Consider the following 12,447-nt stretch of genomic DNA (forward strand, 5'->3'; position numbering starts at 1 on the left):
TGCGACGGGAACGCCGGGAATTCTTTCCCTATGAAACAGGGAAAGGATCCCTCATCTCGAGCTAGGAGGGGGAAACGGGGCTCCCCTGGATGTGTGCGGGACACCAAGTGCTTCCTCTCGAGTGAAGACGGGTATGTCGGGGAACTTCTTGAGTTGCAGCAAGGGTGTGAAGGACCCTTTGGAAGTTCCAGTGGTTAGACGTGATTGGCCTCGAGAAGCCTCAGCGGAAATGGGCCTCATCTCGCCTGGAGGGCAAAACCTCCTGGATTTTCTCGAGTTGCGGCAGGTGCTCTCGACTTACGACGGGGACCTCAGGGACCCGCTCTGGTGGCCTCAGGAAAGGCCAGTCCCCATGCGATTTCCTCGGGGGCCTCTCGGGATTCCTCTCCCGTCGATGCCGGGGCCTAAGACCTTGTGTGGAGTCGGGGCCGGAAACTGAGGATTCCTCTCCAGTGCTGACATGGATCTTGGGGTACTTCTGGAGTCTCCCCAGGGGGGTCAGTCCTCGTCTCGAATGCGGGCATGCACTTGCACTTTCCTCCAGAACGGTAGCAGCAGTGTCACGCAGTCCGCCGCGTGGATAAAAGGATCTATGGTTTTCCCTCGAGTCTTTCCCACGAGGCTTTCCCACGAGGCTTTCCCACAGGGCTGTCCCACGTGCACACGTGGTGGGAGTCGATCCTCGGCTTGATCGTCAAGGCAGTGCAGGGAAAACAGGTTCCTCTGGAATGGACTGACACATCTGGGGGACTCTTGGAATGGTGGCACGACCCTGGAGTTCCTCTCGCCTTTCCTGTGGAGAGCGCCTCGTCTTGAGATGTGACGGGAACGCCGGGAATTCTTTCCCTACGAAACAGGGAAAGGATCCCTCATCTCGAGCTAGGAGGCGGAAACGGGGCTCCCCTGGATGTGTGCGGGACCCCACGTGCTTCCTCTCGAGTGGAGACGGGTATGTCGGGGAACTTCTTGAGTTGCAGCAAGGGTGTGAAGGACCCTTTGGAAGTTCCAGTGGTTAGATGTGATTGGCCTCGAGAATTCTCAGCGGAAATGGGCCTCATCTGGCCTGGAGGGCAAAACCTCCTGGATTTTCTCGAGTTGCGGCAGGTGCTCTCGACTTACGACGGGGACCTCAGGGACCCGCTCTGGTGGCCTCAGGAAAGGCCAGTCCCCATGCGAGTTCCTCGGGGGCCTCTCGGGATTCTTCTCCCGTTGATGCCGGGGCCTAAGACCTTGTGTGTAGTCGGGCCGGAACCTGAGGATTCCTCTCCAGTGCTGACATGGATCTTGGGGTACTTCTGGAGTCTCCCCAGGGGAGTCAGTCCTCGTCTCGAATGCCGGCATGCACTTGCGCTTTCCTCCAGAGCGGTAGCAGCAGTGTCACGCAGTCCGCCGCGTGGATCAAAGAATCTATGGTTTTCCCTCGAGTCTTTCCCACGAGGCTTTCCCACGAGGCTTTCCCACAGGGCTGTCCCACGTGCACACGTGGTGGGAGTCGATCCTCGGCTTGAACGTCAAGGCAGTGCAGGGAAAACAGGTTCCTCTTTAATGGACTGACACATCTGGGTGACTCTTGGAATGGTGGCATGACCCTGGAGTTCCTCTCGCCTTTCCTGTGGAGAGCGCCTCCTCTTGAGATGCGACGGGAACGCCGGGAATTCTTTCCCTATGAAACAGGGAAAGGATCCCTCATCTCGAGCTAGGAGGGGGAAACGGGGCTCCCCTGGATGTGTGCGGGACACCAAGTGCTTCCTCTCGAGTGAAGACGGGTATGTCGGGGAACTTCTTGAGTTGCAGCAAGGGTGTGAAGGACCCTTTGGAAGTTCCAGTGGTTAGACGTGATTGGCCTCGAGAAGCCTCAGCGGAAATGGGCCTCATCTCGCCTGGAGGGCAAAACCTCCTGGATTTTTTCGAGTTGCGGCAGGTGCTCTCGACTTACGACGGGGACCTCAGGGACCCGCTCTGGTGGCCTCAGGAAAGGCCAGTCCCCATGCGATTTCCTCGGGGGCCTCTCGGGATTCCTCTCCCGTCGATGCCGGGGCCTAAGACCTTGTGTGGAGTCGGGGCCGGAAACTGAGGATTCCTCTCCAGTGCTGACATGGATCTTGGGGTACTTCTGGAGTCTCCCCAGGGGGGTCAGTCCTCGTCTCGAATGCGGGCATGCACTTGCACTTTCCTCCAGAACGGTAGCAGCAGTGTCACGCAGTCCGCCGCGTGGATAAAAGGATCTATGGTTTTCCCTCGAGTCTTTCCCACGAGGCTTTCCCACGAGGCTTTCCCACAGGGCTGTCCCACGTGCACACGTGGTGGGAGTCGATCCTCGGCTTGATCGTCAAGGCAGTGCAGGGAAAACAGGTTCCTCTGGAATGGACTGACACATCTGGGGGACTCTTGGAATGGTGGCACGACCCTGGAGTTCCTCTCGCCTTTCCTGTGGAGAGCGCCTCGTCTTGAGATGTGACGGGAACGCCGGGAATTCTTTCCCTACGAAACAGGGAAAGGATCCCTCATCTCGAGCTAGGAGGCGGAAACGGGGCTCCCCTGGATGTGTGCGGGACCCCACGTGCTTCCTCTCGAGTGGAGACGGGTATGTCGGGGAACTTCTTGAGTTGCAGCAAGGGTGTGAAGGACCCTTTGGAAGTTCCAGTGGTTAGATGTGATTGGCCTCGAGAATTCTCAGCGGAAATGGGCCTCATCTGGCCTGGAGGGCAAAACCTCCTGGATTTTCTCGAGTTGCGGCAGGTGCTCTCGACTTACGACGGGGACCTCAGGGACCCGCTCTGGTGGCCTCAGGAAAGGCCAGTCCCCATGCGAGTTCCTCGGGGGCCTCTCGGGATTCTTCTCCCGTTGATGCCGGGGCCTAAGACCTTGTGTGTAGTCGGGCCGGAACCTGAGGATTCCTCTCCAGTGCTGACATGGATCTTGGGGTACTTCTGGAGTCTCCCCAGGGGAGTCAGTCCTCGTCTCGAATGCCGGCATGCACTTGCGCTTTCCTCCAGAGCGGTAGCAGCAGTGTCACGCAGTCCGCCGCGTGGATCAAAGAATCTATGGTTTTCCCTCGAGTCTTTCCCACGAGGCTTTCCCACGAGGCTTTCCCACAGGGCTGTCCCACGTGCACACGTGGTGGGAGTCGATCCTCGGCTTGAACGTCAAGGCAGTGCAGGGAAAACAGGTTCCTCTGGAATGGACTGACACATCTGGGGGACTCTTGGAATGGTGGTACGACCCTGGAGTTCCTCTCTCCTTTCCTGTGGAGAGCGCCTCCTCTTGAGATGCGACGGGAACGCCGGGAATTCTTTCCCTACGAAACAGGTAAAGGATCCCTCATCTCGAGCTAGGAGGCGGAAACGGGGCTCCCTTGGATGTGTGCGGGACCCACGTGCTTCCTCTCGAGTGGAGACGGGTATGTCGGGGAACTTCTTGAGTTGCAGCAAGGGTGTGAAGGACCCTTTGGAAGTTCCAGTGGTTAGACGTGATTAGCCTCGAGAAGCCTCAGCGGAAATGGGCCTCATCGCGCCTGGAGGGCAAAACCTCCTGGATTTTCTCGAGTTGCGGCAGGTGCTCTCGACTTACGACGGGGACCTCAGGGACCCGCTCTGGTGGACTCAGGAAAGGCCAGTCCCCATGCGAGTTCCTCGGGGGCCTCTCGGGATTCCTCTCCCGTCGATGCCGGGGCCTAAGACCTTGTGTGGAGTCGGGGCCGGAACCTGAGGATTCCTCTCCAGTGCTGACATGGATCTTGGGGTACTTCTGGAGTCTCCCCAGGGGAGTCAGTCCTCGTCTCGAATGCGGGCATGCACTTGCGCTTTCCTCCAGAGCGGTAGCAGCAGTGTCACGCAGTCCGCCGCGTGGGTCAAAGAATCTATGGTTTTCCCTCGAGTCTTTCCCACGAGGCTTTCCCACAGGGCTGTCCCACGTGCACACGTGGTGGGAGTCGATCCTCGGCTTGAACGTCAAGGCAGTGCAGGGAAAACAGGTTCCTCTGGAATGGACTGACACATCTGGGTGACTCTTGGAATGGTGGCATGACCCTGGAGTTCCTCTCGCCTTTCCTGTGGAGAGCGCCTCCTCTTGAGATGCGACGGGAACGCCGGGAATTCTTTCCCTACGAAACAGGGAAAGGATTCCTCATCTCGAGCTTGGAGGGGGAAACGGGGCTCCCCTGGATGTGTGCGGGACACCACGTACTTCCTCTCGAGTGCAGACGGGTATGTCGGGGAACTTCTTGAGTTGCAGCAAGGGTGTGAAGGACCCTTTGGAAGTTCCAGTGGTTAGACGTGATTGGCCTCGAGAAGCCTCAGCGGAAATGGGCCTCATCTCGCCTGGAGGGCAAAACCTCCTGGATTTTCTCGAGTTGCGGCAGGTGCTCTCGACTTAAGACGGGGACCTCAGGGACCCGCTCTTGTGGACTCAGGAAAGGCCAGTCCCCATGCGAGTTCCTCGGGGGCCTCTCGGGATTCCTCTCCCGTCGATGCCGGGGCCTAAGACCTTGTGTGGAGTCGGGGCCGGAACCTGAGGATTCCTCTCCAGTGCTGACATGGATCTTGGGGTACTTCTGGAGTCTCCCCAGGGGAGTCAGTCCTCGTCTCCAATGCGGGCATGCACTTGGGCTTTCCTCCAGAGCGGTAGCAGCAGTGTCACGCAGTCCAACGCGTGGATCAAAGAATCTATGGTTTTCCCTCGAGTCTTTCCCACGAGGCTTTCCCACAGGGCTGTCCCACGTGCACACGTGGTGGGAGTCGATCCTCGGCTTGAACGTCAAGGCAGTGCAGGGAAAACAGGTTCCTCTGGAATGGACTGACACATCTGGGTGACTCTTGGAATGGTGGCATGACCCTGGAGTTCCTCTCGCCTTTCCTGTGGAGAGCGCCTCCTCTTGAGATGCGACGGGAACGCCGGGAATTCTTTCCCTACGAAACAGGGAAAGGATTCCTCATCTCGAGCTTGGAGGGGGAAACGGGGCTCCCCTGGATGTGTGCGGGACACCACGTACTTCCTCTCGAGTGCAGACGGGTATGTCGGGGAACTTCTTGAGTTGCAGCAAGGGTGTGAAGGACCCTTTGGAAGTTCCAGTGGTTAGACGTGATTGGCCTCGAGAAGCCTCAGCGGAAATGGGCCTCATCTCGCCTGGAGGGCAAAACCTCCTGGATTTTCTCGAGTTGCGGCAGGTGCTCTCGACTTACGACGGGGACCTCAGGGACCCGCTCTTGTGGACTCAGGAAAGGCCAGTCCCCATGCGAGTTCCTCGGGGGCCTCTCGGGATTCCTCTCCCGTCGATGCCGGGGCCTAAGACCTTGTGTGGAGTCGGGGCCGGAACCTGAGGATTCCTCTCCAGTGCTGACATGGATCTTGGGGTACTTCTGGAGTCTCCCCAGGGGAGTCAGTCCTCGTCTCGAATGCGGGCATGCACTTGCGCTTTCCTCCAGAGCGGTAGCAGCAGTGTCACGCAGTCCGCCGCGTGGATCAAAGAATCTATGGTTTTCCCTCGAGTCTTTCCCACGAGGCTTTCCCACAGGGCTGTCCCACGTGCACACGTGGTGGGAGTCGATCTTCGGCTTGAACGTCAAGGCAGTGCAGGGAAAACAGGTTCCTCTGGAATGGACTGACACATCTGGGTGACTCTTGGAATGGTGGCATGACCCTGGAGTTCCTCTCGCCTTTCCTGTGGAGAGCGCCTCCTCTTGAGATGCGACGGGAACGCCGGGAATTCTTTCCCTACGAAACAGGGAAAGGATCCCTCATCTCGAGCTTGGAGGGGGAAACGGGGCTCCCCTGGATGTGTGCGGGACACCACGTACTTCCTCTCGAGTGCAGACGGGTATGTCGGGGAACTTCTTGAGTTGCAGCAAGGGTGTGAAGGACCCTTTGGAAGTTCCAGTGGTTAGACGTGATTGGCCTCGAGAAGCCTCAGCGGAAATGGGCCTCATCTCGCCTGGAGGGCAAAACCTCCTGGATTTTCTCGAGTTGCGGCAGGTGCTCTCGACTTACGACGGGGACCTCAGGGACCCGCTCTTGTGGCCTCAGGAAAGGCCAGTCCCCATGCGAGTTCCTCGGGGGCCTCTCGGGATTCCTCTCCCGTCGATGCCGGGGCCTAAGACCTTGTGTGGAGTCGGGGCCGGAACCTGAGGATTCCTCTCCAGTGCTGACATGGATCTTGGGGTACTTCTGGAGTCTCCCCAGGGGGGTTAGTCCTCGTCTCGAATGCGGGCATGCACTTGCGCTTTCCTCCAGAGCGGTAGCAGCAGTGTCACGCAGTCCGCCGCGTGGATCAAAAGATCTATGGTTTTCCCTCGAGTCTTTCCCACGAGGCTTTCCCACGAGGCTTTCCCACAGGGCTGTCCCACGTGCACACGTGGTGGGAGTCGATCCTCGGCTTGAACGTCAAGGCAGTGCAGGGAAAACAGGTTCCTCTGGAATGGACTGACACATCTGGGGGACTCTTGGAATGGTGGCACGGCCCTGGAGTTCCACTCGCCTTTCCTGTGGAGAGCGCCTCGTCTTGAGATGTGACGGGAACGTCGGGAATTCTTTCCCTACGAAACAGGGAAAGGATCCCTCATCTCGAGCTAGCAGGCGGAAACGGGGCTCCCCTGGATGTGTGCGGTACCCCACGTGCTTCCTCTCGAGTGGAGACGGGTATGTCGGGGAACTTCTTGAGTTGCAGCAAGGGTGTGAAGGACCCTTTGGAAGTTCCAGTGGTTAGATGTGATTGGCCTCGAGAAGCCTCAGCGGAAATGGGCCTCATCTCGCCTGGAGGGCAAAGCCTCCTGGATTTTCTCGAGTTGCGGCAGGTGCTCTCGACTTACGACGGGGACCTCAGGGAACCGCTCTGGTGGCCTCAGGAAAGGCCAGTCCCCATGCGAGTTCCTCGGGGGCCTCTCGGGATTCTTCTCCCGTCGATGCCGGGGCCTAAGACCTTGTGTGGAGTCGGGCCGGAACCTGAGGATTCCTCTCCAGTGCTGACATGGATCTTGGGGTACTTCTGGAGTCTCCCCAGGGGAGTCAGTCCTCGTCTCGAATGCGGGCATGCACTTGCGCTTTCCTCCAGAGCGGTAGCAGCAGTGTCACGCAGTCCGCCGCGTGGATCAAAGAATCTATGGTTTTCCCTCGAGTCTTTCCCACGAGGCTTTCCCACGAGGCTTTCCCACAGGGCTGTCCCACGTGCACACGTGGTTGGAGTCGTTCCTAGGCTTTAACGTCAAGGCAGTGCAGGGAAAACAGGTTCCTCTGGAATGGACTGACACATCTGGGGGACTCTTGGAATGGTGGCACGACCCTGGAGTTCCTCTCGCCTTTCCTGTGGAGAGCGCCTCCTCTTGAGATGCGACGGGAACGCCGGGAATTCTTTCCCTACGAAACAGGGAAAGGATCCCTCATCTGGAGCTAGGAGGCGGAAACGGGGCTCCCCTGGATGTGTGCGGGACCCACGTGCTTCCTCTCGAGTGGAGACGGGTATGTCGGGGAACTTCTTGAGTTGCAGCAAGGGTGTGAAGGACCCTTTGGAAGTTCAAGTGGTTAGACGTGATTAGCCTCGAGAAGCCTCAGCGGAAATGGGCCTCATCGCGCCTGGAGGGCAAAACCTCCTGGATTTTCTCGAGTTGCGGCAGGTGCTCTCGACTTACGACGGGGACCTCAGGGACCCGCTCTGGTGGCCTCAGGAAAGGCCAGTCCCCATGCGAGTTCCTCGGGGGCCTCTGGGGATTCCTCTCCCGTCGATGCCGGGGCCTAAGACCTTGTGTGGAGTCGGGGCCGGAACCTGAGGATTCCTCTCCAGTGCTGACATGGATCTTGGGGTACTTCTGGAGTCTCCCCAGGGGAGTCAGTCCTCGTCTCGAATGCGGGCATGCACTTGCGCTTTCCTCCAGAGCGGTAGCAGCAGTGTCACGCAGACCGCCGCGTGGAACAAAGGATCTATGGTTTTCCCTCGAGTCTTTCCCACGAGGCTTTCCCACGAGGCTTTCCCACAGGACTGTCCCACGTGCACACGTGGTGGGAGTCGATCCTCGGCTTGAACGTCAAGGCAGGGCAGGGAAATCAGGTTCCTCTGGAATGGACTGACACATCTGGGGGACTCTTGGAATGGTGGCACGACCCTGGAGTTCCTCTCGCCTTTCCTGTGGAGAGCGCCTCCTCTTGAGATGCGACGGGAACGCCAGGAATTCTTTCCCTACGAAACAGGGAAAGGATCCCTCATCTCGAGCTAGGAGGCGGAAACGGGGCTCCCCTGGATGTGTGCGGGACCCCACGTGCCTCCTCTCGAGTGGAGACGGTTATGTCGGGGAACTTCTTGAGTTGCAGCAAGGGTGTGAAGGACCCTTTGGAAGTTCCAGTGGTTAGATGTGATTGGCCTCGAGAAGCCTCAGCGGAAATGGGCCTCATCTCGCCTGGAGGGCAAAACCTCCTGGATTTTCTCGAGTTGCGGCAGGTGCTCTCGACTTACGACGGGGACCTCAGGGACCCGCTCTGGTGGACTCAGGAAAGGCCAGTCCCCATGCGAGTTCCTCGGGGGCCTCTCGGGATTCCTCTCCCGTCGATGCCGGGGCCTAAGACCTTGTGTGGAGTCGGGGCCGGAACCTGAGGATTCCTCTCCAGTGCTGACATGGATCTTGGGGTACTTCTGGAGTCTCCCCAGGGGAGTCAGTCCTCGTCTCGAATGCGGGCATGCACTTGCGCTTTCCTCCAGAGCGGTAGCAGCAGTGTCACGCAGTCCGCCGCGTGGATCAAAGAATCTATGGTTTTCCCTCGAGTCTTTCCCACGAGGCTTTCCCACAGGGCTGTCCCACGTGCACACGTGGTGGGAGTCGATCCTCGGCTTGAACGTCAAGGCAGTGCAGGGAAAACAGGTTCCTCTGGAATGGACTGACACATCTGGGTGACTCTTGGAATGGTGGCATGACCCTGGAGTTCCTCTCGCCTTTCCTGTGGAGAGCGCCTCCTCTTGAGATGCGACGGGAACGCCGGGAATTCTTTCCCTACGAAACAGGGAAAGGATTCCTCATCTCGAGCTTGGAGGGGGAAACGGGGCTCCCCTGGATGTGTGCGGGACACCACGTACTTCCTCTCGAGTGCAGACGGGTATGTCGGGGAACTTCTTGAGTTGCAGCAAGGGTGTGAAGGACCCTTTGGAAGTTCCAGTGGTTAGACGTGATTGGCCTCGAGAAGCCTCAGCGGAAATGGGCCTCATCTCGCCTGGAGGGCAAAACCTCCTGGATTTTCTCGAGTTGCGGCAGGTGCTCTCGACTTACGACGGGGACCTCAGGGACCCGTTCTGGTGGCCTCAGGAAAGGCCAGTCCCCATGCGAGTTCCTCGGGGGCCTCTGGGGATTCCTCTCCCGTCGATGCCGGGGCCTAAGACCTTGTGTGGAGTCGGGGCCGGAACCTGAGGATTCCTCTCCAGTGCTGACATGGATCTTGGGGTACTTCTGGAGTCTCCCCAGGGGAGTCAGTCCTCGTCTCGAATGCGGGCATGCACTTGCTCTTTCCTCCAGAGCGGTAGCAGCAGTGTCACGCAGTCCGCCGCGTGGACCAAAGGATCTATGGTTTTCCCTCGAGTCTTTCCCACGAGGCTTTCCCACGAGGCTTTCCCACAGGGCTGTCCCACGTGCACACGTGGTGGGAGTCGATCCTCGGCTTGAACGTCAAGGCAGTGCAGGGAAAACTGTTTCCTCTGGAATGGACTGACACATCTGGGGGACTCTTGGAATGGTGGCATGACCCTGGAGTTCCTCTCGCCTTTCCTGTGGAGAGCGCCTCCTCTTGAGATGCGACGGGAACGCCGGGAATTCTTTCCCTACGAAACAGGGAAAGGATCCCTCATCTCGAGCTAGGAGGCGGAAACGGGTCTCCCCTGGATGTGTGCGGGACACCACGTGCTTCCTCTCGAGTGGAGACAGGTATGTCGGGGAACTTCTTGAGTTGCAGCAAGGGTGTGAAGGACCCTTTGGAAGTTCCAGTGGTTAGATGTGATTGGCCTCGAGAAGCCTCAGCGGAAATGGGCCTCATCTCGCCTGGAGGGCAAAACCTCCTGGATTTTCTCGAGTTGCGGCAGGTGCTCTCGACTTACGACGGGGACCTCAGGGACCCGCTCTGGTGGCCTCAGGAAAGGCCAGTCCCCATGAGAGTTCCTCGGGGGCCTCTCGGGATTCCTCTCCCGTCGATGCCGGGGCCTAAGACCTTGTGTGGAGTCGGGGCCGGAACCTGAGGATTCCTCTCCAGTGCTGACATGGATCTTGGGGTACTTCTGGAGTCTCCCCAGGGGAGTCAGTCCTCGTCTCGAATGCGGGCATGCGCTTGCGCTTTCCTCCAGAGCGGTAGCAGCAGTGTCACGCAGTCCGCCGCGTGGATCAAAGAATTTATGGTTTTCCCTCGAGTCTTTCCCACGAGGCTTTCCCACAGGGCTGTCCCACGTGCACACGTGGCGGGAGTCGATCCTCGGCTTGAACGACAAGGCAGTGCAGGGAAAACAGGTTCCTCTGGAATGGATTGACACATCTGGGGGACTCTTGGAATGGTGGCACGACCCTGGAGTTCCTCTCGCCTTTCCTGTGGAGAGCGCCTCCTCTTGAGATGCGACGGGAACGCCGGGAATTCTTTCCCTACGAAACAGGGAAAGGATCCCTCATCTCGAGCTAGGAGGGGGAAACGGGGCTCCCCTGGATGTGTGCGGGACACCACGTGCTTCCTCTAGAGTGCAGACGGGTATGTCGGGGAACTTCTTGAGTTGCAGCAAGGGTGTGAAGGACCCTTTGGAAGTTCCAGTGGTTAGACGTGATTGGCCTCGAGAAGCCTCAGCGGAAATGGGCCTCATCTCGCCTGGAGGGCAAAACCTCCTGGATTTTCTCGAGTTGCGGCAGGTGCTCTCGACTTACGACGGGGACCTCAGGGACCCGCTCTGGTGGCCTCAGGAAAGGCCAGTCCCCATGCGAGTTCCTCGGGGGCCTCTCGGGATTCCTCTCCCGTCGATGCCGGGGCCTAAGACCTTGTGTGGAGTCGGGGCCGGAAACTGAGGATTCCTCTCCAGTGCTGACATGGATCTTGAGGTAATTCTGGAGTCTCCCCAGGGGGGTCAGTCCTCGTCTCGAATGCGGGCATGCACTTGCACTTTCCTCCAGAGCGGTAGCAGCAGTGTCACGCAGTCCGCCGTGTGGATAAAAGGATCTATGGTTTTCCCTCGAGTCTTTCCCACGAGTCTTTCCCACGAGGCTTTCCCACAGGGCTGTCCCACGTGCACACGTGGTGGGAGTCGATCCTCGGCTTGAACGTCAAGGCAGTGCAGGGAAAACAGGTTCCTCTGGAATGGACTGACACATCTGGGGGACTCTTGGAATGGTGGCACGACCCTGGAGTTCCTCTCGCCTTTCCTGTGGAGAGCGCCTCCTCTTGAGATGCGACGGGAACGCCGGGAATTCTTTCCCAACGAAACAGGGAAAGGATCCCTCATCTCGAGCTAGGAGGCGGAAACGGGGCTCCCCTGGATGTGTGCGGGACCCACGTGCTTCCCCTCGAGTGGAAACGGGTATGTCGGGGAACTTCTTGAGTTGCAGCAAGGGTGTGAAGGACCCTTTGGAAGTTCCAGTGGTTAGACGTGATTAGCCTCGAGAAGCCTCAGCGGAAATGGGCCTCATCGCGCCTGGAGGGCAAAACCTCCTGGATTTTCTCGAGTTGCGGCAGGTGCTCTCGACTTACGACGGGGACCTCAGGGACCCGTTCTGGTGGCCTCAGGAAAGGACAGTCCCCATGCGAGTTCCTCGGGGGCCTCTCGGGATTCCTCTCCCGTCGATGCCGGGGCCTAAGACCTTGTGTGGAGTCGGGGCCGGAACCTGAGGATTCCTCTCCAGTGCTGACATGGATCTTGGGGTACTTCTGGAGTCTCCCCAGGGGGGTTAGTCCCCGTCTCGAATGCGGGCATGCACTTGCGCTTTCCTCCAGAGCGGTAGCAGCAGTGTCACGCAGTCCGCCGCGTGGATCAAAGGATCTATGGTTTTCCCTCGAGTCTTTCCCACGAGTCTTTCCCACGAGGCTTTCCCACAGGGCTGTCCCACGTGCACACGTGGTGGGAGTCGATCCTCGGCTTGAACGTCAAGGCAGTGCAGGGAAAACAGGTTCCTCTTTAATGGACTGACACATCTGGGTGACTCTTGGAATGGTGGCATGACCCTGGAGTTCCTCTCGCCTTTCCTGTGGAGAGCGCCTCCTCTTGAGATGCGACGGGAACGCCGGGAATTCTTTCCCTATGAAACAGGGAAAGGATCCCTCATCTCGAGCTAGGAGGGGGAAACGGGGCTCCCCTGGATGTGTGCGGGACACCAAGTGCTTCCTCTCGAGTGAAGACGGGTATGTCGGGGAACTTCTTGAGTTGCAGCAAGGGTGTGAAGGACCCTTTGGAAGTTCCAGTGGTTAGACGTGATTGGCCTCGAGAAGCCTCAGCGGAAATGGGCCTCATCTCGCCTG

Source organism: Ovis canadensis, chromosome 15, assembly GCF_042477335.2.
Source record: "Ovis canadensis isolate MfBH-ARS-UI-01 breed Bighorn chromosome 15, ARS-UI_OviCan_v2, whole genome shotgun sequence".
Taxonomy (NCBI): Eukaryota; Metazoa; Chordata; class Mammalia; order Artiodactyla; family Bovidae; genus Ovis; species Ovis canadensis.